Genomic DNA, 23,067 nt, shown 5'->3' on the forward strand with positions numbered 1-23,067 from the left:
GAAAACTCATTGAGTGGATTAATGGAGAGGGAAGGGAAAAGGAGTACACCATCAAAATGATCAAGCGCTCTTGGATCACTCCCCATCATATACTTCATTCTAGGGTAGAAGTTACCTTAGGTTTTTGAAAATCATGCCAAGGGATCATAGGAATTCCTACCAAGCTGGAAAGGTTTTGAGTATAGGCATTGGGAGAGACTGTCTCTTGTCCAAGGACCTGTTTAGATAAACAATGGAGAGGATGAATTTTCCTGCCAAAATAGCTCTTGAAGAACATCATAAGTCAGAAAAGAAGCAGAAGTGGGAGCAATGATTGGAAGTTGCTGAGAGGCAGATTTAGGCTAGATGTGAAAAACAAAAACAAAACAAAAACCCCTTACATCTCTATTTTTCTGAGGACCCTTCCAACTTTGAGATTCCAAGTAGCTATGCTGATATAATCACAAATCCTTTATTTTCTTGCTTGATTCATATTCTTTAGGTTTATCACCCTAACTAGATTGTAAGCTCCCTGAGGACAGAGACCATACATATTCCTTCATTATCCTTCATAGCACATAGTACACTGCTAAGCCTGTAGAAGGTATCAATTGGTAGTATGATGGACTTGCCATCTTCCAGCTACCTGAGTTAACCAGAGAGAGAGAACTCTTTCCTAATAGCTCTATTCTGGACAACAGAGGATCAAATTGGAGAGTGTGGTACGAAGTCCTAGACCTTTAGAAATAATTCACAGAGATAATTCTAATAGATGTTAGAACTATACTTTAAAACTATATTTACTCCTTCCCTTAAGTCCTATTGGATCTTAAAATCATCCTGCAGACTTATAGTAACTGCCCTTTCCTCTTAGTCCACTTAGATGGCTTAAAGTGATTATGAGAATTGAGTCCCATCCTTATCCCTTCCACATTTGATAGCAATAAAGTCCCCAACTTTCCAACCTCTGCTATAATATTTGGAGCAACTGATGAGATATCTTTTCATCAGATAGGCTTGATACTTTGGGGGAGACTGTGTGAAGTGACTTCAGTGGCTCATAGAAAGACTCACTTATAATAACAATATTAGCTTTATTTATATGGACCTCAAGGCTTGCTAAACAGTCAACATCTACTATCTTATTTGATTCTCACAAGAACCCAGTGAGGTTGGTCAGTCAGTTGGTCAATCTGAAAACATTTATGAAAAGTTTGTTATGTGTAAAGGAAAAAAAAACACAGCCCCTGTCCTCAAGGAGCTTACATTTTAATAGGGGAGACAACATTTAAACAATGATATACATACAAGATAAATATAGAATAAATGGAAGGTAGGTGGTATATCAGACCCATTTTAGAAATGAAAGAAGGAGAGAGAGAGAGAGAGAGAGAGAGAGAGAGAGAGAGAGAGAGAGAGAGAGAGAGAGAGAGAGAGAGAGGAAGTGATTTGCCCAGAGAAATGAAATACAGCTAGTATATTAGGTGGGATTTGGACCCAATCCTTCCTGACTGAAAATCCATCACTCAATTTATACCAGTCTTTGGGGGAATTAGAGAGGTCCAGATAAAAAAAAAAACCCAAACCCACCAAAACTCTACAATTCCTAAATGAGTGGAAGAGAGACTAGGAGAGAGAGAGAGAAGACCCAGTACTCTGGTTCCTTTCTGAGTTCCCCACCATTCTCTCCCTTAAGGATAAAGGGAGAATATCTCTGAAATGTACAGAAAGTCTGGATTAATTTAGAGTAGGGCAGTGGAAAAGTCAATGGATATAGAATTAGAGAACCTGGATTCAAATCTTGATTAATCAATCAATAAATCCCTTCCAGTTCTAAATCTGTGATGCTGTTACCCACTGAGAGGTCTTCAGTTTAGGGATCAATGTCCACCACCACATATCACCCTAGCAGGACTGGACTTAGGTTCTCATTCCTAATTTGTCATGGCTGCATCTACCAAGCCATCCACGATATTTCTTTATTGTTCTCTTCTGTTTAATTGAAAGGGGGAAGAGAAACAGAGAGCAAAGGACACGAAGGTATAGTCATGAATTAAACAATATTTAGCTTCTCCCCACTCAATCTCTAAGTACTGTAGAATAATCAATTTAGAACTGTAAGGCATTTTAGAGATCATCTTATCCAATTCTTTCATTTTATAGATGGGGAAACTGAGGCCCAGAGAGATTAAATGATCTGTCACAGGTCATACAGCTAAAAAGTAATAGAGATGGGATTCCACCTCCAAAAACAGCACTATTTTCGTGACACTATTTAGCTCCTCGTGGTGGGAGCTCATAAATCAATGTTTCCAATGATCCTAAGAGCCTATATGCAGAAAGCCCAGTCTTGACCACTGGGGATTCAGAAAGAGGAGGGGGAGACACATAACTGCCCTTTCAGGACCTTACCCTCTGATGAGGACACAGAAGAATATTTATAAAGCAGCATGAATTAAAATTCTATTTCATCCATTTCAACAAGTTATTAAGGAGATCAAGAACGGTTCCTGCCCACAAAAAACTTACATTCTACCAGAGGAAGCAACATATTCATAGATAAATAAATACTAAATATATACGAAGGAAATCTGGGAGGTGTAAGTGGAGCGCTAAGAAAGGGGTGGGTGACCGGAGAAAGACCTAGATTAGGAGGTAGTAGCGCAACCGTGCCTTGAAGGCAGCGAGGCTTCTAAGAGGAAGACATGAGAAGGGAGAGCATTTCCGGCTTAGACACAGCCTGCGCAAATTCAAAGAGTATGCATGAAAACACCGGCCGCCGCATATCACATTAGCTTCTAACCCAGGCTATGATGGTTGAGGGATGGGAGTTATGCTGAGAGCAGTTATAGGTATATAATCAGGGAAGCCTTCTTGATGGAAGGGGGTTTTGAACCGGATTTTGAAAGCAAGGAGGAGTGTGTAGGATTCAGATGACAATACATCCATTTCATCCGGTAAAATCAGCAGATGGAGTGAAGGGGGAACCAGGTAGACCAGTTGGAGAAAGCGCCCCGCCTTCCCCAAACCTGGGGAGGTGTCTTGTCTCCTCTCCTCTCGAGTCTCTCCCACTGACTGACCTGCCCCAACCCCTCCTCCTTCCCTTTTCCAGCTCTTCAGTCTTTTCCCCCGACTCCCCTCCCTTGTCTTCTTCGATAATCTCCTGACATCCCTTCAAATCCAATTACTGGATTAATTGACGGGCGAACCAAGAGACAAACAGAGAGGAGCTGCAAACAAGGGGCGGCTCGGATTTATTCTCTGGCCTCCAGCAGGTCCCCGGCCGGGGGAGATTTACAGGGTCTTGAACACAGCGACAATTCAAACCTTTGATTAATCATGTTTTTCTCCCGGCCCCATAATTTAGTTGCTCTTTTTCCCTCCCTGCCTTTTTTTTTTTAATCAGTGGAAACAGAGACTGAGTCTTCATCAGCTTCAATTACAAATATTAAGCCCCTGGACAGCACTTTTGACAGCGAAGCAATGCCCCCCCCGCCCCCCTAAATCATCCCCGAATTAACATCACAATCGGCGGCTGGCGAGCGCTCAGATTTAAAAGGTGACATATTGTTCGCGGACAGTCTAGCTCAGTACGGCAAGCTTAGCTCCCTCCCTCTGCACCCACGCCTTCCTTCCCTCTACTACTACCCCCCCCCGGGATCCCCAGGCGACGGTGACTCAGGAGCTGCTGGCGGTGTAGCCTTTTCCCCTTCCGAGGAAGAGAAGGCTGAGGTCAGGGGAACTCTAAGGAGGATCCAGAAGGGTGGGCATGAGTAGAGTGAGGCTGCATACAGAGGTGGGGAGCCAGCCCAACCTATCTACGGGGTAGACTAGGCCCTAAGACAAGAGCAGGAACCTGGGGAGCCTGGAGGCGGGCCGGGAGAGGTGAACAGGGGCAGGAGGAGATTATTTCTGGGCGCTTGGGCAAGAGGAACAGATCAAATGCAAATACAATGCAGATAAGCCGGGATTGTCTTGGATGCAATGGCTGAGCAGCTTCTGGAAAGGAGAACATTGGCCGCGCCTCTCTGCCCTGGGGCCGACGGAGAGCCCTCTGTTGACTGGCTCCTCCGCACAGTCGCGGGATGCAGGTTCATTGGGTTATTTATCTCAGTGGGGGGGGGGGCATTGAGCTGCATTTCTCCCGCCTCACCTGAGGATTTGAACTAGAGGAAGGTGACCCCTAGTTGCAACAGGAGGGGATGAAGTCAGACCTTAACAAGGTCTTCCAGGCAAGACTCAAACAGGTGGTGAAGTCTTCCTGGCAGATTTTTCGTAGCAGGAGGTGCCCCCAATTAATCTGATTTTGGAACGGGGCACCTGGAGGCAGGGGGAAAGACTCACTGACCATTTGGCTCTTGCCCATTTGCCCCTAAGAATTGTTCCCCCTCCTCTTCTAAAATGAAAGCGAGAGATGGGGGGGAAATGTTAACCCAGGTATCCAGATCTCCAGTTATTTTCTTAATCACTTGTCAGAACCTGGCGAACATTAATCTCCAGACTCTGAGTCCTGCCTAGCAACATTTTAACCAATCACAACGAAAGAAAACAGGGCGGCCCGCCCATCTCGGACTCTGATAGGTTCACTATAGCAACGATCACGCTGAGTTCTCATAGGCTAGCGGCCACCTGTATGGAAATGAAATTACCCAGGAATCCCTGTCTATAGCTTTACTCCGCCCTCCGCTCTACGAACCTGTAGCTCACTGCAGTAAAGACAGGAAGCAGGAGAGCCATTTCTCTTGGGGCTTAGTGGTTGGATTTCCTGCCCTCTACACTGCGAACTCTCCCTGACTCCCCCAAAGGGGGAGACCTAAAGCAATTTTCCCCGTCCCCATTGCCTCTTCTGACTGGGCCCGCAGATGCCCAAGCGGAAAACTCAGAAAAATTACTTGCGTGTCACTTACATTTCTTTTGCACGTAGTCTATCCAATGTCAAAATTCTGCCCTTCCCTTACAGTGCCACCCCAGTCACTGTTTCAATGCCCACCCAGCTAGTTCTGTTCTCCCTCTAGCATTCCAGTGCTACCTCTTTCCCCATCCTCCTCCATCTCCCACCTGCTCCTTTTTCCACGAGCCCTTGGCACTCTAGATATAGGCACTTCACCTTAGAATCTGAAGGAGGGGGCATTTAAGGGGAAGAGCACCCCCCTTTCCAAAAAAAAAAACAAAAAAAAAAACCCAAAAACCACCTCTCCATCCTCTCTCCCCATCCATTTTCTCCAAGGGAGCCGAGTTTGACAGCGAATTCATTCCGAGCGGGGAGGGTGATTTATTCTTCAAATATACCGACAAGTGCGGGCATGATGGAGCCCATTAAAATGTTGGGAGATTGTTTTTATGATTGAAGTCTGTATTACTCCAACCATAAAGAAAGAGAGCAAGGAGTCATTAGCATTTTCATGATGGTGTATTTCTGCTTGTCTCCGCGCCATCACTCATCTTTACTGCCCGTCCCTTTGCTCTCGCTTTGCTACAACGAGGAGAGACTGCAGCCTGAGTTGGGGTGGAAGGGGGTGGTGGTGGGAGGGGGATGGAGATCCCCAAGCCGCTCTGCCCTTCACGCCAAATCCGCCCGGGCCTCCCCGGGACATGGCTGAGCCCGGACATATGCGTTGTGTCTCACTGTCTGGCTCAGCTGGCTTCTCTATGAATTCTTTACTCTTCCCCAGCTCAGGTCACAAGGGCCTGAACCGTGCTTGGAGATCCGTGTGTGTGTGTGTGTGTGTGTGTGTGTGTGTGTGTGTGTGTAAGTGTGTGTGTGTAAGTGTGTGTACACTCTCTCTTCGGTCTCATCAGCCCAAATGACACCTTGGAAATTCTGACTGGTGAAACGTGTTTATGTCTGGATTTTCTCTCTCCAGTTCATCAGCCCAAATGACCAAATGACTGGTGTGTATCTGAGGGAATGTGTGTGTGTGTGTGTGTGTGTGTGTGTGTGTGTGTGTGAGAGAGAGAGAGAGAGAGTGAGAGAGAGAGAGAGAGAGAGAGAGAGAGAGAGGTAGAGAGAGAGAGAGAGAGAGAGAGAGAGAGAGAGAGAGAGAGAGAGGTAGAGAGAGAGAGACAGAGAGAGAGATGGGGTGCTTGTACGTGTGTATGTTTTTCTCTCTTTGGCCCTTCTGTTCTCCTGAACCTGAAAAGTACTGGGAGATCTCTACTGATTTGGAGGGAGTGATGCTAAGTATTCCATGACAAAGGACCTTACTGCAGGAGTTTAGAGGTCAAAAGTAGAAAAGTGAGGGTAGAAGCAGAGGGTGGGACTGAGGGAGGACAATGAGGGTTCTGGGGTTTTAGGGCTATGTTGGCAGAGAGTTGGGAATCAGGACACCTGGATGCTGCCTACTTTCTTAGCCAAGGAGCCCCCATAGGTCTTACTCTGATCACTTTTTCCTCTTCTCTAGTGAAGGATAAAGTTTAAAATGGCCCGTAGCTAGTGAAGAAGAGGGCCTAGGTCAAGATCAGAGGCTGGAGGTCCTAGGACATTTGGTGTAGAGCTGTTCTAAAGCCACTTGAGAACATCTGGGCTTTCTGTCTTTGCTCTTCCTACTTTTTGATATGTTCCCACCCATCCCTCCTCAGTTAGCCTCAACATGTTTGGAGATCCTACAGGACCAACATGTGTTTGAAGCAAAGGATGGCTGGGAGTCAAGTCAAGACAAGTCAATAAGCATTTATTAATCACCTACTCAGTACTAAGTGTTAGGGACACAAAGAAAAGCAAAAACAACACCAACAACCAACCAAACAAGCAAAAAACCCAGTCCTTGTTTGCAAGGAGTTTACAGATGAATGGGAGAGATGACATGAAAATAACTATTTATAAAAAAAAGATATACATGATAAATTGGAGATAGTTGCAGATGATGAATGATTTTATTTTGGGGTAGGCATGAGAGGGTAGAATAGAGACATTGGTTGGTAAGAATTTGAGGGGAAACTGAGGGATTCTAAAATAAGATCCAAGATACCAGAGTACTTGTCCTCATACCCCCCAGGGCTTCCCTCCCACCTTCTCTACTCTTCAAGGTATGGAGGAGATCCAGTCTGGTAAGTGCTTAGAGATCCCCCGAGAGAGAATTTACTTATTCTGAGGTTTAGGATAGTGGTTACAGTTTGGGGAGGGGGACTGGAGATACTTAGCCCCCACTTCCAGCCTCCACCTTAACTAATTAATGCCCCCTCCAGCCTCTTGACCTTGAGAGTTTCCTAGCGTGAGTGGGTAGGTGGACTCTGGGGTTCTGTAGGTAGGAGTCAAGGTACCTGAGCAGAGGCTGAGGGAGAAGGCATGTGTGTAGGTGGTACTCTATATCGCCACCCCCACCCCTCAGTCTTTGAAATGCCTGGCGGCGGTGGCGGCAGCGGCAGCAGCAGCCCCAGATTTACAGCTGCCCCAGCACTGATGCCATAAAAGCAAACGATCCTTCTCTGTACTAATTTCTGTGTAATTAGATCTCTCCTGGCATGGAAAGTGGGGAGTGGGGGCAGCTGGGAGGGTCGAGAAAGAGGACTCTGTGCAGAGGGGAGAAGAGAGGCCAGGGGGGCATGCATAGGCACATATATGAATAAGATAGTCACATGGATCCAGGCATTTGGTATGTGGGGGACAGACATCAAAGGGATGGGGGGCACTTGGCACATAAATATGAATAAATAGGATGGCACCTCTAACTTTGCACAGTTGAACACATCTGCAGAGGTGACAAATGATGGCACATGGCCCCACGGTCCTGCTAGGAGAGACTGCATATAGGTTTGGAGGCATACCAGGGATGCCTGATTCCTCCTCCTCTCTGACCCCCCCCCCCCCCCCCCCCCCCGCCAATCCCTGACCAAATGTGATGGAGATATGAAAACCCCTTACAGGAGCCAGACACAGAGAACCAAGCTGTCTTTCCTTACTACCCAACTTGAGAAGAATGCAGGGACACAACTCTCCCCCATCTACAACTCCCCAAAAGAGCCAGGCACACAAAATTCCCCAGAAAGGCCCAAATACTCATATCTTCCCCTAGGGACAGCAATAATAGTTCTCCTGGAAGAATAGAGACACATGAATTCCCCACAGAAGAGTTTATATACTCAGACACCCCCCAGAGGGGCCAAATACACGGATATCTTCTCACCAAGAACCAGACAGTCTCTTCCTAGAGAGTCCAGACACAGAGACCCCTCTAACATAAGTAGACACTCCCCACCCCTTACTACCACCAAGAAGGGCCCAGACATACATGCCTTCCCAGAGGGGTCTAGACACATAAACTGCCTAGAATGGGTCAGACATATAGCTCTTCACTCCACCCTCCAGGATCCAGACATTCCTACTGCCTGAAGGCCAGACATACATACTCCTTCCCCCACCCAGGGACCAGACACACAAAATTCCCTGGAGGGGTTAGGTGTGCAGAGAATCCTCTGAGTTGCCATATTGACCTCTTAAAGGGTCCTGAATAGCAGACACATATTCCCTTTCTACATGTACACACAGTATACGTACATCTGTGCATAAAAACATGTATATACATTATCTTATCTCCCTTTCCCCTACCCCACACCCTTTTAGAGACAATGAGAAAATAGGTAAAGCTCTCTGGCTGTGGTGCTATCTAACATATTTGGAGTCAGGAGTGAGTGAACTCTGAGAGGCTATGAAGGCAAGGACAGGAAGACAGGGCAGAAATGAAGGGAAAAAATCATCAGAAGGGGGATGGCTGGAGAGAAAGAACTTTGCATCTGTTGGCTCTATTCCTTGGGGGTACCATATCTAGAAAATGAAAAAGCTAAAATAATTATTACCATTACCAGGAACAATCACTTTAAAGAACTAAAGATTTATCAAATGTTGCTGTGTATTTACAGTTTCAAAATTAGAAGTGTCTTATACATCAATTTGGTCTAAACCAAATTCATTGCAATGGGGGACTCCTGGTATGGAAATTTCCTCCACTAATGCAACCAATTTGTCTGTAACTTAAAGGGTTGTCAAGCAAAAGAGGTTAAGTGCCTTGCTCATGTTCACAGGATTAATATATATCTGTGGTAGGACACCATATGGGCTAGGCTAGTTTTTCCCCTAAAAGGCAACAAAACCATCCTGGAGACTTAATCCAGGAGATTAAAATTAGAATAATTGACATGACTTGCATAAAAGTCTAGCATACTAGGACACAGGATTCCCCAGGTTTGCCATCCTTTGCTGACCAGGGATGCCATTGTGGCAAATGAGGAGACAGGGTACTTAATCAATGCTGTCTTCTTGCTGAATATCCTTACCATTATATGGCTAAGTAAACTTCTTTTGACTACATGTTAGCTAGTCTATGAGTAACTCATTTCATTATAATCCCAAGTCTGAACCATCAGATTAGCCTATATCATGCCTGCCTTAGAATATTTGGCAGAGTGGTCAGGATTGGATAGAAATGATCTTGTGACTGACTTCATTGGCTTAAGTGGAGGAAGGGCATGTTTCTGGCAGTGCTTCTGGCCCTGTTCCATGATTTCTCTCAACCAGATAGAGAAGGGATCCCTACTTCTCACTGACATGATGGGATTAGGAAATAAACTGTCCTCAATTAATTTGCTCTGGGTCTTTAAGAACTTTGCCCGATAGTTGATAAACATTGTAAAATGTCACTTGTTGAACTTGTATAGCTTTGTATCTCCTGGTGACTGGCTATGGTCTTTGAAGACTAGGAGTTTTGGTTTTATCCAAGTACAGTGCTAAATTAACCAGTTGGAATTCTTTAGGAGGCTAGTAAGAATTGTGCCATAACTTATGCTATCCACCTCCAAAGGAAGAAATGATGGAGTCTGTATACAGATCAAAGCATACTGTTTTTTACTTTTTTTTTCATCTTTGGGATCTGTTTTTTCTTTCACAACTTGACTAATATGGAAATATGTTTTGCATGACTGAACGTGTATAACCTATATCAAATTGCTAGCCTTCTCTATGGGGGGGGGAGAGAGAATTTGAGATTAACATTTGGGCTCAAAATAAAAAAAAACACAAATATTAAAATTGTTTTTTACATGGGATTGGAAAAAATAAAATATATTTTAAAAAATTGTGCCATGAGAATCTTTTAGAGACTTTCTTTAGTGCAAGGCATTCTGGGAGGACTTGAAAGGTCAATGCTTGAGCCTCTACGGGACTCGTGAAACTTTCAGAGATATGGAGATATTGAAGAGATGGATAAAAGTACCAAATCTACCTAGGTAGATTTGTTAAGGAAGACGGAGGTAAGTTGTGCCAATTTAAAAGACGATATAGCTCTCACTCTTGTTCTAGAATATGTAGCATGTAACTTTCTCTGGGGCTTCTATTGAGGGGTGGGAAAGGGGGACCTTGGTAGAGGTGGAAGTCATTGTAGGACCCCAGATCCCTTCCCTCAGCAGAAATGGGGCTGTTGAACCTGACAGCTAGAGTTTGTATTGGTCAAGACTGAGTATAAGACTGAGACTAGACTGCCTTATCTGCTTTGTATTTCTTTCTCTGCATGAAGGTGAGTGAACAGTGATTCTGAGATGGCTGTGCCTGGCTTTAGTGTCTATCTCATGAGTCCAAGAAGTCCAGGGTTCCTGGGTCTCTTAGTCAGAGCTTATTGGCAGCAGGAAGATCAGAAAGGATGATCACTGACAGAAGGAGGTGCCCAAGCCTGTTGTGGCTAGGCGTGAAGACATAAAGTTTTAGATAGTTGTTGGGACAGTGCAAAAAATCTTCATGACTGGTAAGGGAATGTATGGTACCTGGCAACTTAAAGTAGGTTAAGAGGTGTTGAGGAGGTTTCACAATTATTGTTTGGTCCTATTTCTGACTGTGTCAGAATGATGAATCATCTAGTAGCAGTGACTCCCTGCCCCTCCACCCAGGCACCAGACAACTTTGGTGTTGAGTAGGTGAGAAGCCTGGCATAGCCCTCTCCAGTGGAGGAAGATCTTAGTGTAGATAAACAAACAAACAAACAAAACGATCAGAAAGAGAAAAAGTTAGTCAGCCAATAAACATTTATTCAGTCTGCATGATATGCCAGGCACTACGGATACAAGGAAAGGCAAAAGACAATTGTAACTCACAAAGAAGTTCACAGTCTAAAGGGGAGGGGGGCGCGGAATAGCATACAAGCACTTATGTACAAACAAGAGGCAGACAGGATAGATTGGAGATGATAAACAGAGGGAAGGCACTAGAATTAAGGGAGATTGGAAAGGCTTTTCACAGAAGACAGGACTTCAGTTGGAATTTGAAGAAATCAGGTAAACTGGGAGGCAGAGATGAGGAGAACAGTCCCAGTATGGGGCATAGCTATTGAAAATGTTCAGAGCTGGGAGATGGGAGCGTCTTGGTGTGAGGGAGCTGTGAGACTGGAAAGGTAGGAGGGTGCCAGGTTAAGGCTTTGAATGCCAACCAGAGGGTTTTATATTTGATTCTGAAGGTGATAGGAGCTACTGGAATTTAGTGTGCGTGTGTGTGCGTGTGTGTGTGTGTGTGTGCGTGTGTGTGTGTGTGTGTGCGTGTGTGTGTGTGTGAAATGGTTGGAGTTGTGCTTTAGGAAGATTGCTTTGACAGCTGATGTACTGGGGTAGAGAGAGACTTGAGGCAGGGGGACCAACCATTTGGCTATTGCAATGGGCCAGGCATGAAGTGATGACAGTCTGCTCCAGCAGGGTGGTGGTATCAGAGTAGAGAAGGGGACATATGTCAGAGGCAAGAAATCAATGAACAAACAACGAAGTAGACCTCTGAAAGAGTACAATCTTTGCGATGAGGGTGATAGAGAAATTCAAAGTGAGTCTCCCAATGTAAAGTAGTAACAATGAGCAGGAGCAGCACCAGGAGCACCAGGGCATAGCTCAGATGATGTCACTTCTAGAAGAGTCATTTATCCTTATCATGGGTCAAGGTCATCTATAGTGAGGTGGCTAAGAAGCCATTACTCTCATGTGCAATGTGTCATGGTGCTAGAGTTGACACTGAGAATTGCTTTGTACCACCTACCAACTCAGTATGTTCTCCATCACCCTGGAAGCTCCATATATGGGTTAGGGGGGAAGGTGATTATCACATTTTTGACACTTTCAGGCCTCTATTGAGGGACTACCTTCTTTCAAGGAAGCTGGATAGTTATTCAGAAAAAATTTCACCTTCCTTGTTGGTAAAACCAAAACAAAACAAAAAATTAGATCCCTCCAAATAATTTCAACCCTTGGTCCTTAGGTAAAGGACAAGTATGAGATTGGCCACTAGGCCAATATGGGAGGGACCATATTGGTTCCAGAAAACAGAAGATGAGGGACTATTATGAGCCTGCCTATATTTGCGCCAGGGAATCATGACTCCTGGCTGGCTTGCTACATTGACAAGACCAGTAATGGTCACACATGCCAGTTCCAGCAACTCAAAGGTGTTCTTGTCAGTCACTTGGGTTCCTCTTCTTGTTGGTGGACATTCTGGACATTCGATGTAAAAATTGTCCCTGCTGCTAGTCAGCTTTGACTGAGGGACCCAGGAGCTCCTGACTCCTTAACTCATGAGACTGCTATCAAGGTTATGAATGCCCATCTCAAGATCTTTTCTCAAGAAGATACAAAGTAGATGAGGCAGTCTAGTCTCTCCCTTTCTAGGTCAGTATAGTGGTTTTTTGGTTTGACCTCTCGATGGAAGTGTTTGTGTGTGTGTGTGTGTGTGTGTGTGTGTGTGTGTGTGTGTGTGTGAGAGAGAGAGAGAGAGAGACAGAGAGAGAGAGACAGAGAGAGAGAGACAGAGACAGAGAGACAGAGACAGAGAAAGACAGAGTTATATGCCACATGACCTGGAGCAAGAGTGGAAACTCTTTCTTTTTAAACTGATACAGCATCTCTTCCCATTGTGCTATGGACCAAAAGATCACCTAGAGTTTACTGTGTCATCCTGAAGGGGCAAGTCCTTCAGTCCTAAATTCCACATATGACTTGCTGGAAGTAGCCCAATGTCTTGTATATTGGCTTACCTGTTTGCCCCCATGACCGTTTCTTTCCATAAATACTTGTTCTCAGCAAATCAACTGAAGATTTTCCACAACTGTCTATTTTTCCAATTCTGGAAAGCTTACTCAGGTGCTGGGGAGGTTACAGCATTGTGCTTCCCATAGTGCCTTGCATTAAATTCTCAACAAGATCCATATAGCATGGTTCTTCACTACTTCTCCAATGTTATATAAACAGTCTCAAGAAGTTGATTCAGCGTAGTTCTTAAACCATACGAAAATTAACAGTCTTCAGGGAAGGCCCAGGTCTACCACAACTGGTGGGCCTGGAAATCATAATAATCTCCAAATTTGAAGCTATGCAAATTCAAGAAATAATAACATTTTACATATTCAGGGCACAGTTTTTAAAGACTCAGAGTCTGGCTGCTGAGTTCTTGAGTACAGTTTACTTCTTGATCCCACAAGGTCAGGGAGGATCCCTTCCTTTGCCAATTAAAAGGATTCATGATATGGGATCAGGTGTATGGTGGCCACAAGGTACAAAGCTCTCATTTTAAGGACTTTGATCACCTGGGACTCCCCTTCCTCTGAATAGCTCCTTCCCTGCTTCAACAATGATGCCAATCACAAGGTTATTATAATCCAATCCTACCTCCTGTGCCAGATATTCTGGGCTGGGTATGATTCAGGCCAGTCTGGTAGTTCAGGCTTGGGATTATAATGAAATGAGCATTCATACACCGTCGAATATGTAACAAAAATAAGTTTACTTAACCATGTCATGGAAAGTCTATTCAGCAAGGATATAGCATTAATTCACTTGGGAACAACTCCTTTGCCTCCATATTTGACACATGGCATCCCTTATCAACAGATTATGTCAAGACAGAGGAATCTTGACTCCAGTATGCTGAGATTTTATGTTTAAATGAGCAGGGACTGTTAAATGTCAATTATTCTAGTCTTAATCCTCTGGTTTGATTAAGTCTCAAAGACAGTTTTGTTACTTTTTAGGGAGAAAACAACAATAACTAACCTAAATGGAGTAGATGTTGCTCCTGCCATAGCCACAATAGCTCTGCTTGAATACTTCCAGGGCTGTACTCTGTCCCATTATTAGCTCTAATTCTGAGAAAGTTCTTTATTCTCATATAGAAGACTGAACTGGCTTAAGGGGATCATTCCACAGATATCTGAAGCTCCCCTGGAAACTTCCAGGGGCTCCAAGGACATGGTAACTCAACATTTGGATACATTGAAAACAATCTTTCTTACTGTTTCTGGCCATGTGGTGGTTCGGGCGGTGAAGGATGGGAATGCTTTGAAGGGATGAAGCAACCTCATTGGCTGGAGGAACAGAGGACTCAGCGATGCTTTTTGAAAAGGAGAGACTTGGGGCAGCTAGGTGGCGCAGTGGATAGAGCACCAGTGGATAGAGCACCAGCCCTGAAGTCAGGAGGACCCGGGTTCAAATCTGCCTCAGACCAAAACACTTGACACTAGCTGTGTGACCCTGGGCAAGTCACTTAACCCCAATAGCCCCCCCCGGGGGGCGGGAAGAAAAGGAGAGACTGCTTCTGGCTTACCCTCTGGTTTCAAAACTCTCCTATGGGTCCAGTAGATAACCCTGTCTCTAGATTCCCTGTGGCAAGGGGATGGTTGGGATAGTGAGGGCTTTTTCCTGAACTTGAGTATGGATCATGGATTCACCTAGATAAGCTTGCATCCGAGTCCCTAGTTTGTGTTTTCTTTCCTTTTTAAAAAGTATTTCCCCCCAGTTACATGTCATTTTCACCCTAGTTACACGTAAGTTGTTTCAATTCTTGAATTTGCAGCTAAATACTAGCCTTGAAGCGCACATGCACAGGCTTGGAGGAGATCTTTAGAGTCTGAGAGTCTACAGTAAGTGGAGCTGGCTCTGTTTTTATCAGCAGAATCCAGGTGAAATGTAAAATGCCTACAAATTGCTTTATGTTCTGATGAGGTTTAAACCTCAACCTCCCAGAAGACTCTAACAGTAGCATAAGTTAAGTCAGTGAATTCTGTTTTGGTCAAATGTGAGCTTCTCAGCATTCTGTAGTTAGCATTAATTTTGTGTGTAAGAGTTAAATACTTGTCCCATACCTGATTTATATTGTACATTGAGTCCCTTTTAAAACCTTCTTCCCTTCAGGAGGAAACTTTAAACCTAAATTTTAAGTAACTTGTCCCTGGGCACTGGGGTAGAGGTTTAATGAGTCAAAGAACATTAAAAAAGGGAGTCTAGCCCTTCTTCCTTTGATTAGAGGCTGGGCTCCCCTAAGACTGAACCCAGTGTAGAACATATGCTTGTGCCCAAGAGTGGTTCCTCAAGGTTAGGATGATATTGAGCTTAAATTTGCTACTCTGCAACTCTGTTGTTTTTAATAAATTAAATTTTTTTTAAATAATGAAAGTCCACCTGTTTTCCCTTCCTTTTCTCCTTTTGCCCTACTCTTTCATTGAAAATGAAAAACTTGTAATAAATATACATACTCAAGCAAAATAAATCCCCATATTGACCATGTCTAAAGACAGACATACATACATTCACACACACACACACACACACACACACACATATATATATATATATATATATACATATATATATATATATATATATATATATATATATACATATATACATACACACATATATACATACACAATACACATTCTAAGTCCATCCCCTCCTTCAGGTGACAGTCATAGCTAGTCATATCCTTGATCAGATTTCTTGACTTCCAAAGTGGCTCATCTTTATTTTATTGTTATGATTATATACATTGTTCTAGCTCTGCTCCCTTTTCTCTGCATCAGTTCATATAAGTCTTCTCCGGATTCTCTGAAGCCACCCCCTTCATTTTTTATTGTGTTATAATAGTATTCCATCAAATTCATCTACCATAACTTATTCAGCCATTCCCCAGTTGATGGTACCCCCTCAGATTCCAGTTCTTTGCTACCATAAAAAGAAAGGAAGAACCCAGCACATCTTTAGTTATCTGACCAGGACTTTATTATTTTGTACTTGGCTCTATCATTTGTGCTGGTCTAATGCCCAGTTTGATCTGATCAATAACAACAATAAGAAAACACTATTCAAACAATAAAAATTACAATCTGGATACCTGATACAGAATCAGGAGATTTCTCTTCCAACAGATAAAATTATCACACACTTGGCTAAGCCTTCTCTTTATTCTCCTGGACAGCTCCAAATAGAACATTTTTCCTTATGTTTAGCTGGGATCTGCTTCTCTGTAACTGCAGCCCATTTGGCTCTGGTTCTTCCAAAGGGAGCCACACAGAAAACTAGTCTAATTCCTTTTCCAAGTGACAGCTTTTAAAATACTTGAAGACCACTGTCATGTCTTCCCCTAGTTCCTGAAACCAATCCTCATATGACATAGTTTTGAGTCCCCGTCTTCATCCTAGTTACTTTCCTCGGACAAACTCCATCAGAAGCCTTAAAACACAGTGCTCAGAACTGAATGCAGTGGTCCAGGTATGGTCTGACCAGGGCTAAGTACCGTGTGATGAGCACGCCTTGCTTCTGAATTTCATTATTTCTATTAATACTGTCTAAGATCTCATTACATTTTTTTTTGGCAGCCTCATTCTTCTGGCCTCAGTGGGGCTTTCTGGAGCATAGCAATGGTGCTGATATGATACTGAAGGGAGAGAGGTCAAGGAGGAGTCAGTAGTCCTGGTTATGTTTTCACTGCTTTCATAAGCTAATATACATATAACTAGTGTCGCCACACAGCCATGTAGTATTACATAGGCTGTTATTGTCTACCACCTCAACACACACACACACACACACACACACACACACACACACACACACACACACACACACCTTTCCAACCTGTCCTCAGGTAGCCAGCAGGGGTCGCCAGCACACCAGGAATTACTCCTTGCTGTGCTCTCTTAAAGATTCCTTTGGTTACTACTTGGAAACTCCTCCTCTCCCTCCCCCGCTCCCTTCTCTCTTCCTTCTCTTTCCCTCTAACCCTCCACCAAGCCTTTGGACTCCAGAACTCTCTAACTGGGGGCTGGGCAGCTTCTCAGAAGATGTCCCTCCTCCCATTACTCAGGCCAGGGACCCAGGAATCCTGGCTCCGGGTGCCTTGGTTTGGGGGTGAGGGAGTAATCAAAATCTCAGGTCAGGCCCATGACTATTCAGGATTCTTTCTCTCTTTGGCTCTCTTCTTCTGTGTACCCCTTTTCCCAAGATCTTTTGCTGATCCATAGCCTCCTCCAAGCCCAATCTCTGGCTATCCTTTGCTAGCCCCCTACCCTACACAGAATTTGCTTCCAGACTCTCCTGGGTCCAGACCTTCCAGATCCCTCATCCTGGGCGGGTTGGAGGGTAGATAAAGATGAAGGATAATGCAAATCCCTTGCTGGAAGATTCTAAGTTTTTGGGGTTTTTTTTGAGAGGGGATATAGTTTAAGGGGGCAAAGTCTGCTGGGATGGTGGGATATGGCTGCACCTTCCTTCCAAATAAGAATAAAGCTAGTTGTCCTCCCACTTATAAAAGGACCCAGGCATCCAGCTTTCTAGTTGGAATGGGCACCTGGACTGGGGAAACAGCTGTGGCTGCCATCTGGGAGGGGGTTGCCTTTGGCCCTTCACTCTTCTGCCCTCTGTGACTATAGCAACAGCTCAAAGCTTTCAATTCACTCCCTCTCTACCCCCTCCCCCAACACCACACACATTCCCATGCCCAGTGATTGGCGGCTGCCTGCTGCAGGGCCGGCTGGGCTGGGTTTATGGCTTTGCGGCAGCTGAGGAGAGTGAAGCTGAAAGAGAGAGATGGAGATAGGCCAAGATTCAGAAACAGAGACTGATAGGAGAGATGGAGAGGTAGCAGAAAACCAAGACTAACAGAATGGCAAGGATACAAAGTCAGAGAATGATGAAAGGAAGACAGATAGGATGGAGGAAGAGAGATAGCTGGTAGATAAATAGATACTAAGAATTTTACAGGCACAAAAATAGAAGGGAAAATTGAGGAAGGGAACAGAGGGAATAGAAGAGAGACAATAAAGGATTTGGATCAAGGATGAGGAGAAGGGACCAGTAGAGGCTCGTTAAATGAGAGGAACTGTTGGGAGTAAAGAGAAGGCTGGAAGGATTTCCCAATGGTCCTGGTTCTTCCTTAATTATTCCTCTCCCATCTCTTCCTTCTTCCCATCCCAGAGCATCCCAGCTTCTTCCAGATCCCCATCTATCCATGAGGAAAAATAGTAGAATAAGTTCTCCAGGAACTCACGACTTTGGGTAGTAAACTGTCCCTGAGCCTAATCCAACCACGAGTCTCTCCACTTGGGCAGCAGACCCAGTTGCTCATACTCCCAGCTAGGGAGAAGTTTGGAAATAAATGAATACTAGTTAAGATTTATATACTACCTTATGGTTTACAAGACTCTTTACAGACATTATTTTGTTTAATTCTCACATAAACCCTCTTATGATACAGATAATATAGATATGATTATCATTTGGTATTACAAATAAAGGATTTATTTACAAATAAAGCAACTGAGGTTCGGAAAGATTTAAGGGACTCATCTAAAACCTCGGACTCATTGACAGTAGGAGTGAAACCCAGATTTCTCTTGACCCCAAAGCCTGCCTTCTTTCCAGCATGCCACATTGTAGACTACTGACTGAAGTCAGAGGACCAAATCTCTACATCTGCTTTTTATGTCTCATTTCTAAAGTATCAGAGGAAGCATAGGAAGAGAGGGAGCTGGAGGCTCTCCTAAGCTGGAGAGGTGATTTGTTTTAGTGAATAGAGTGCTGGATTTGCAGTTAGAAAGGCCTGGATTTGAATCTTGGTCAAGTCATGACCTGTTTGCTTCTCCATCTTTAAAATGGGGATAACAATACTCATAACGACTATCTCACAGGGTTATTGTGAAGGTCAAATGAGATAATGGAAGCAAAGCGCCATATGAAATGTCAGTGAGAACCTGGGAAGGAAGGAACCTAGGGCAGAGTTCCTAGAAATAGGCCAGGTCCAGGATTGGCAGGGTCTTTGGGTGATCAGGGATGAATGGACAATTGGTATACCTGAGGGAAGGGACTATTTCTTATTTATCATTTTATCTTCCCCACTGCCTGGCATATAATGAACATTTATCAACCAGGGCTAAATGAAAGGTCCTGCACTTGGGCTAAAAACATCAAGAAGAGAATGGGGGAATGGTGGTCTAGCAACAGTTTATGTGAAAGAGACCTGGGCATTTTAGTTGATTGCAAACTCAATATGAGTCAATAACAACATGACAGCCAAAAATATTATCTTAGGCAGCATTGTTATCATCATTATTAACAATTACACATTTATATGTTGATTTATGTTATGAAATACATTCTCTACAATAATCCTTTGAGGTGGGTAATATAGGAATTGCTAACCTCATTTTACAAATGAGGAAGCAAAGTATACAAAATAAGTGAGCTTATGGCCCTGTTGCATTAAACCGTTAGCTTCTTGAGAGACAGGACTGTCTTCCGTTTTTCTTTGTGGGCCAATGATTAGAACTGTGCCTGGCACTTAGTAGGTGCTTAAGAAATGCTTCTGGGCTTGATTTTCATTCTGCTCTGGTCAGACCACATCTGGAGAATTGAAAATGAGGGCAATCAGTATGGTGAGAAGATTGGAAAACCAGGCCACATGAGGGTTTAGCAGAAGAAAGCAGAGATGTTTAGCCAGAGAAGACTTCAAATATTTGACAGGCTATCATGTGAAAAAGGGACCGCCTGAGTGTATAACTAGAGTGATGGGTGCAAGTTGTTGAGAGGAAGATACAGGTTCTCTGTAAAGAAAAAAAAGTTTAACAATAACAGTGATTCAAAGGTATTAGTGTCCAAGATGTCATGGATGGAATTCTTGTTCAGGTAGGGTTGGATTGGGTGACCTCTGAGGTCCTTCTATAATCATGAGATTCTATGATTTGACCAAATATTTCTTGAATGAATCACTTTGGACTCCCAGACAAGAGAGGGCAGTAGGGAATTCTGCGGAGCTTGGGAGGGATTGAGTCATTGGCTGATGTTGGGGTGACCTCAGATAATCAGGACCTTTGGGTCTCCTCTTCTGGGAAATATTCTAGTCTTCAGGTTATTTAGATGTGTTCTCAAACCTGTTGGGTCAGAGGTAGCAGGATACTGGGGGCTAGAGGTCTGTACACTTCAGTTCCTATGTTTCTCAAATATTCCTTTCAATTCTCATTAATCACAGGAACAACGTGACTAGTGTAGAGTTCATTCCCATGTAACATTATGACAGAGAGGAATCAGGGCTCTGGAAGAACAACAGGGTCTTTCACAAGAAAGAACCCAATGAGATTTATAGAGCTTCTGAACGACATGGTAGACAGAGGGATGGATCTGGGGCTTGAATCCTTGCCTCTGACACTGAACTAGCTCTTGTGACGTAAATCATTTAATCTCTCCGAGCCTTAGCTTCCTCATCTGGAAAATGGGGACAATAGTATGTGTAGTAGCTACCTCACAGGGCTGTTATGAGGATAAAATAAGGTGATATATGTATTTAGCAAACGTTGAAGCACCGTAGGTCAGTTATTACCATACAGAGGAGCGCTGCCTTAAACAAAAGTATGGTGGAGACTTCCTTGGGAGAGAGACCGATGGTCTTCTATCTTCCAAAGCCAATATCCCGAAATCTGAGTGTGGAGGGCCAACTCAACAGCAATTACCCCAGGGGACAGTGACAGTGAGTATTAGTTCTTGGAGGATCAGCGTCTCAATGCTCCTCCCCCAATTTTGTCTTCATTCATCTGACGGTTACTGTGAAACACTGTTTCATCGTGGCAAGCTCACTGGCCTTGGCATCAGAAAACCTGGGTTTGACTTCTACCTCTGCCATTTACTCCCACTGTGACTTTGGGCACATCACTTAACCTCCCTAGGTCACAGTTTCTTGATCTGTAAAATGAGGTTGGAACAGATGATCTCTCAGTTTCCTTCCATCTCTAAATCTATCATCCTACAACACTATTACCATATTATCTCAATATGTATCTATTGTTCAATTGAATTTTTCTGCTATAATGTGAAGCCTTTCTCACTTTAGTATTTCTAAATGCTTTCATATCCATTATCTTTGGTGAAGAAGGGAGAAGAATAAAGTATTATTTCCATGTTAGAGATGGTAAAATAGGCCAAAATATTGATGATGTAGACTAAGGTGCAAAATGAGATATATACTGTCAAATGTGGTCAATGTATTAGTTTGGTTTTTTTTTTTAATCTTAATTGTATTTTAATTTTTAGGCAATTGGGGTTAAGTGACTTGCCCAGGGTCACACAGCTAGTAAATGTTAAGTGTTTGGTCTGAGGCCAGATTTGAACTCAGGTCTTCCTGACTTCAAGGCTGGTGCTCTATCCACTGAGCCAACTAGCTGCCCCTTAATTGTATTTCTTTGTTACAAGAGAGGATTCTTATTGGGAGGGGAGGTTATTGGGAAGTGAAAGACATTTTAAAAAAAGAAATCATTTAAAAATCTCTGAAAAACAAAACATAGTCCCCAAAGAAGTGAGTTCCCGATTGTCAAAAGTGAATTAGGTGGAGACTGAAACCCAGGAGTATCAGTTCCAAGGTCAGTCATTCACCTTGTCTTGAGCTTCCACAGTAGGTAGATTTTCATCCTTCATGCTTTAGGGAGCTCAGAAGAAAAGAAGGGATATATAGCCCTTTATTCTTCTGGATACATACATTACATACAAAGGACAGAGATGGGAGCTACTGGACAGATCTCTAGCGGGTAATGGGTACAGCTTGGAAGAGTAGGTTAGGAGTTTCCTGGAGGAGGAGAACTTGGAACAGGGTTGAAGGGGGCAAGGACAGAGCTGGGGAAGAATTGTATCTCTGGTAGAAACATACATTTGTACAAAGCCTTGGCAGTGGCTAAGGGTCAAGTGTGGATGGGAGCAGAGGGTCCTGGAAGATGTAAGCAGCCAATAATCAGAAGAGCCTTGAAGATGGGCTTAGGCTGCCTCTTTTGTCCACATGTACCCCTCGGAGTGGGAGACATCCCCACCCAGGAAGCCTTCTCTGCCTTATTGCCAGCTCTCTTTCCAAGTACTCCTCGTTCTTCCTAGTGCGGGTCTCCATTCTCGTTTCTAGTGAGGGATTGGTGCTGTGACTTCTCTGAGGGAGGAGGAGAGATTGTGTCTTCACCAGCTACTTTATCTAGTTCTCTGCATCATATCATGATTTTGGAAATAATGGTTTTTCCATACTGAGGGTTAGGATCCCTGGGTCCCCTCCCCCTGTTTTTCTTATTTCCACATTCAGTAGGCCACATATTTGGGGGATAAGATGGCTAGATTCTTGGCCTCCCTCCCTTTCTAGATTCACTAAGCAATTACTTTCTAAACAGACCCCATACTGGTTTGGGCTCATAATTCCTCCCTGATTAACCCCTACTACCCCAGCAAGTTTATAGGCCAAGGGAGAGTGGCAGTGGGGGTTGGGGGGAGGGGACAATGAGGGGGGGAATCCCAACTGGGTGATGGATGCCTCTGTCAGCCTGGCTCGTATTTATTAATAGTTTTAATACGGGAAGCAATAAAGGAAGAGAGGGATTCTATTAATTAAATCATTGTTATAATTAACTTTCATTAAAGAGGGATCAATAAAGAGGGGCTGAGATGGAGAGAGAAGAGATCCATTATCTCTAATTTACTTGGAAGGGATTCAGGGAGGGAGGTGAGGTTGCTAGGAGACAGAGTAGTAGGGGAAAGGGGAGGATATAGTCCAGGTGAAGCTGGGAGCAGAGGAAGGGGATTTAGGAGGGTTTCAGATGAATGGGGGTGTGGGTATGGTTGTTACTGACAGGAAGGAGGATGAATTGGCCAAAAGCTGATGGAGGGTCCATTGTGGGTGTGGCTATGACTGGGAGTGGGACAATCATGTGCTCATCTGTGTGCACCAAATTCTCTATGACTGGGTGTTTTCATGGCTATATCTGAGTGTTGTTTGTACCTTATTTAGTATGTTTGTGATATTTGTGTCCCTTCCAGCAGGTGTGCTCAGTAAATGCCATCTTGAAT

Source organism: Phascolarctos cinereus, unplaced genomic scaffold (assembly GCF_003287225.1).
Source record: "Phascolarctos cinereus isolate Bilbo 61053 unplaced genomic scaffold, phaCin_HiC Scaffold_1;HRSCAF=81, whole genome shotgun sequence".
Lineage (NCBI taxonomy): Eukaryota > Metazoa > Chordata > Mammalia > Diprotodontia > Phascolarctidae > Phascolarctos > Phascolarctos cinereus.